Source organism: Helianthus annuus, chromosome 16 (genome assembly GCF_002127325.2).
Source record: "Helianthus annuus cultivar XRQ/B chromosome 16, HanXRQr2.0-SUNRISE, whole genome shotgun sequence".
NCBI classification, from domain to species: domain Eukaryota; kingdom Viridiplantae; phylum Streptophyta; class Magnoliopsida; order Asterales; family Asteraceae; genus Helianthus; species Helianthus annuus.
In genome coordinates this window covers 10,650,788-10,656,036 of record NC_035448.2, presented here as the reverse complement: position 1 = coordinate 10,656,036, position 5,249 = coordinate 10,650,788, and the positions used below count along the sequence as shown (strand labels likewise).

The following is a 5,249-nucleotide window of genomic DNA, read 5'->3' as shown; positions in this document are numbered from 1 at the left end:
TATGTTGAAGGTGATTCTTCCTTATCGTTTGTCCGTGGTGTCTTGGCATTATTTTACTGTCTATAGGAGGTATGTTGGCTACCTGGTCGGGGGTTAAGGGAACGGTTTGGTAAGAGTCTTGCCATTGTTCAGTGTATAGATCCTGCAAAGGACCTGGATCAAATTTAGTAGGACCTCCTTCAATACCCAAAGGTATTGGATGGCAGGGATCCAAACTCTTTGATCCCCTCATAAGTTAAACTACTATTAAAACTTTAACCCGGCTACTTAGGACTGTATCCCTGCTGACTCAGACTACTTAGCCGAGGGTAACGTCGCCTTCAAAAGAGGGGCCTACCACATTATGCATTAATAACTTGATTAATTATCTTTCAATAATCCGACCCTTTAGGATTATATCTTTGCTGACTCAAACTACTGGGTTGAGGGTAACGTCACCTTCAAAAGAGGGGCCTACTACAATAACTAAGATAATCTCTTAAACAAGTGCAAAAGTGCGAAAATAATCAAAGGTTACACTACACACGAGTCGGATCCAAGTGTTCATCTTGTCTATCTGTTTTTATTTTTATTTTATTTTTCAGCATTTTAGTTAGTTTTGTTTTTCTTAGTTTAAAACCTTTTTCTAACATTTTGATTTGGTTAGACGTTGAGGATAAACCGGTACTAAAAGCTCTTGTGTCCTTGGACGACCTCGGTATCTTACCAACACTATACTACGTCCACGATGGGTGCACTTGCCCATATGTGTGTTTAGTGCTAGTAAATATCGTGTTTTATAAATTTAAAACTTGGCTAAAAAGTGTAAAAAGGGCTTAAAATATATACCTAAAATATAACACACTTCACGCACATCAAGTTTTTGGCGCCGTTGCCGGGGACACAAGGATTTTAAGAAAGTTAGGAATCAACGGCCTAATCATTTTTCTATTTTTCTTTTTAAATTTTTTTTAGGATTTTCTTAGTTTTTCAGCTTCTGAAGAGCTCAGCACGGGCCGTGTCTGGTCGAACACGGGTCGTGTCCAGCATTGTCACTGGCAGTTTTTTATTTTTCGAGTTACAGAGAGCTTAGCACGGGGCCGTGTCCAACTCTCCAGTAACAGGGATCCGAAAAAAAAATTTACTGTATCTCCAACCACGGGCCGTGTTCGCTGAGCACGGGGCCATGGTGAACCTTCTGACCAACATTCTTTTCTGTTTTTATTGCAGGACTTGGAACCGAACACCACATCTGAACTTTCTACATAGTGTATGAGCTCCAGTTCTAGTAGAGACATAAAAGAACCTCTAGAAGAACTCGAACGCTTTCTCATAAAAAGACTCAAAGCTAAAAACCAAGAGAAGGTTTCGGGGGAACCACTTCCAATGGCGGACCAACGTACCCTCATGGATTACCTACGTCCCGCCGTAGGTAATCTCGGCGCCGCCATCAATGCACCGAATGTTGAAGCTAAAAACTTCGAACTTCAGCCACATTTGATACAAATGCTTCAAAACTCCGCAACCTTCCATGGGCTTGTGGACGAGGATCCCCATCTACATATTACTAATTTCTTGGAAATATGTGATACCTTTCGGATCAATGGAGCATCAAATGACGCCATCCGCCTTTGAATGTTTCCTTTCTCACTAAAAGACCGAGCAAAAGCTTGGCTCAACGCCCTCCCAGTTTGTTCGGTAAACACCTGGGATGAACTAGCCCAAAAATTTCTATGTAAGTATTTCCCTCCCGCTAAAACGGCTAAATTAATGACTGAAATTAATACATATTCACAAGAGGACGAGGAATCCTTATATGAAACTTGGGAAAGGTTCAAGGAGCTATTGCGAAAGTGTCCTCATCACGGTCTTGCGGTATGGCAACAAGTATCCACTTTCTACAATGGGTTGTTGCCACACACAAGACAAACACTTGACTCTAGCTCCGGGGGACTCTTAGGTAATCGTCGCCCACATGAAATATATAATCAAATTGAGGAAATTGCTCAAACGAATTTTCAGTGGCACACTCCCCGAGGCAATAAATCCATTGCCCCGGGCGCCCATAAGGTTGATGAAAGCACTTCTTTACAAGCCCAAATCGAGGCCCTCTCTTCAAAGATCAAAAAGTTAGAAATGACAAAATCAGTCTCGGTGATGGCTTGTGAAGGGTGTGGTGGGCCACATGAAAATTGGAGTTGTATGAAAGAAACAGACGATCAGCAAGAGTCGGTAAACTACATTGATAATAGACCTAGGCCGTCGGGTCCTCCAACGGGTACCTACAACCAAGGATGGCGTAACCACCCTAACCTTGGTTGGAGAGAACCCAACAATAGTAGTAACCAACAAAACCTAAAGCAACGAATAAACTTTCAATAACCAAGAAATGAGTCACAAAATTTTCCTCAACAACAAGGTGGACGAGAAAGGCTTGAAGATACTGTATCTCGCCTTTTCTCCGACACTGAAAAGAAAAACTCGGATCGATTTCAACAATTGGAATCAAATTTTAGAAATCAACAAGCTAGTATACAAAACATTGAAAAACAATTAAGTCAACTAGCCCAAATTTCTCTGAGAGACCACAAGGCGCGTTACCAAGTAATACCGAAACAAACCCAAAAGCTCAAGTTCATCTCATAACATTGAGAAACCGTACCGTGGGTCCCGCGGAAGCTCCGCCACCACCAGCAGAGGAAAGCACAACACCGCCCCAACAAGATAAGGTTTCTCCTCTACTTCAAGAGCCCACCAAGGCTCCTCCGGTTCCATACCCCGGTAGGTTAATTCGTCAAAAGACCAATGAGCAATTCGCAAAATTCGAAAGTCTAATAAAACAATTGCATGTTAATATTCCTTTCATAGAAGTCCTAACTCAAATGCCTAAATACTCAAAATTCACGAGGGACTTCCTCACTCATAAAAGGAAAATTGAATCATTGCAATTAGTTAACCTAGGCGAAGAATGCTCCGCCCTCGTACTCAACAAACTTCCCCAAAAGAAGATTGATCCCGGAAGCTTCACAATTCCTTGCTCGATTGGGGAATCTCCCATTCGTAATGCACTAGCCGACCTTGGGGCTAGCATTAACCTCATGCCCGCATCAATGTTCAAACGACTCGGAATAGAAAAAACAAGCCCTACCAAGATGAGTATACAACTTGCCGATAGATACGTCAAATTCCCACAAGGTGTCGCTGAAAATCTATTTGTCAAAGTCGACAATTTCATCTACCCGGCCGACTTTGTCATACTAGATATGGAAGAAGACACCGAAGTCCCCCTCATACTAGGGAGGCCAATTTTAGCCACCGCACAAGCAGTGGTAGACATGAATGAGGAACACTCACTTTGAAGTATGGGGATAAGGAAGTAAAGTTCGGGGTTGGGAAGAGAATAGAGGACGATGACCCGGTCAATTACATGAAGGTTATTGATTCGAGTTTGGATGATGCTCTCCGATGGTGCAACATGGGATGCAAAACATCCCACTCGGAAAACATATAACCTCACTTTGGGTCTAGCCAAGGACCCTTATAAATGTGGCGCACCACGGAGGCATTTCGTGGAACTATCCTTAGTTTAGTTTAATCTTTTAGTTTAATTTTAATTTGCAGGAATAAAACACACTCGTGATGGTAAAGGATAACAAGGGAAACGAGAAACATAGCCCCATGCACGAAAACAGGGCCATCCGACAACAATTTCTTCATTACAGTAAGCTCAGCACGGGCAGTGTCTGCCCAACACGGCCCCGTGCTACACACTCTGCAGAAAATTGCCCAGTTCAGGTAACTGGACACGGGTCGTGTTCACCGGACACGCCCCCGTGTCCAGGCTTCTGTTCCTTTTTGCTAAATTTTGTTACTGGCACCTGAACACGGGGCCGTGCCCGGTCACCACGGGGTCGTGTCCAAGATGCCAGTAACATAAAATTTTGCTTTTTAACACCCTATTACGCATTCAATTAACCTAAAAATTTATTTTTGGGACACATTGAGGACAAAGTGTAATTTAAGTGTGGGGGGATGCTAAAACCTTGAATTTTGCAAGTCCTAATTAACAAGCCTTACACAAAACTCTATTGGAACCGCTAATCACCCCAAATTTTTTTCAAAAATTTTATTTTCTTTTTACTTGTCTAAGTTTAAGTTGGGAATTATAAGATCTAAAAAGGTTATATTTTTACAAATTTAGAACTGACAGCGTCGTGATAAAAAGAACCAACATAAGAAAATTATGAAACGACATGACAAGCTTAGTTAAAATTTGATTATATATACTTGATCACATAAAAACCCATTCCCACAAAAGTGAGTTTTGAGCCTTTATTGAGCATACAAATATATATCTTTGCACTAAATGCTCATTTTTCATTTCTTGTGTGAATAGCCGTTTGGTTCTTACAACTCTAGAACTTGCCACGACAATGCATTCCCGGTCCTAACCAACTTAAACCCAAGTAAGTAAATGATGGAGGCATTAGGACTAACCCTTTTTCTTTCAACACCATTATTTTTATTTTTTTTACCACCTACCCAAAATTCCCCCTAGTTAACCCTTTGAGCCTAAACCTTTTCATTTCTTAACCCAAAACCATTTTACCCACCAAAACCCCTTTTTATTTTAAACCCTTTATTTTAGTAACAAAGCTCGGTTTTCTTGTGACCTTCTTACTAAAAAAAAGATGAAGTTGGAAATAAACAAACAAAGCTCATCAAAAGAAAGGCTTGTTTGAATAAATGCTTCATTAAAGTAAAAAGTCACAAAAACAATATGTTTTACGAAAACCGACGCTTTTTACGCCTTTCGCCCTTTTTACTAACCACTAACCCAACCACCCACCTTTAGCCCAATCCTAACCCTTCAACCAAAAAGTCCTCTTGATATTTACAAAGGTATATAGTTAAAAAGGAGGAGGATTGATTGCTTGGCAAGCTTTTGGTAGAAATAAGTTCCAATGCCGCTCTCGAGTGATTCACTAAAAATACACCTTCGGCCGAGTGTTGAGTGATCCCCCGTGAGGTATGTGAACTTATATATAAATAGAATTTTAAAAAGGCATGTTATGCCCTAATAAATAATTTTTCTTATGAAACGTTTTTAATAAATCATGACGAATAGGATTGTAAATAAATAAAAATAAAACCTAAACAATCTTGGAATTCCCGACACTCTATGACAAGCCCAAAAACTTCTCTTCTACCCATTCCATTTGGGAGTCAAAAAGCCACATTATAAAGAGTTTTGCTTGAGGACAAGCAAA

At 40.6% G+C, this 5,249-nt stretch overlaps 1 non-coding gene across 1 annotated transcript; it reads right to left on the bottom strand.

Moving 5' to 3' along the window:
• Nucleotides 1-1,743: 1,743 nt before the first annotated feature.
• LOC118488594 lies at nt 1,744-1,850 on the bottom strand. The gene has a single exon (XR_004885138.1). It is a non-coding gene; the product is annotated as a small nucleolar RNA R71 (small nucleolar RNA).
• Between the last annotated feature and the right edge of the window lie 3,399 nt (nt 1,851-5,249).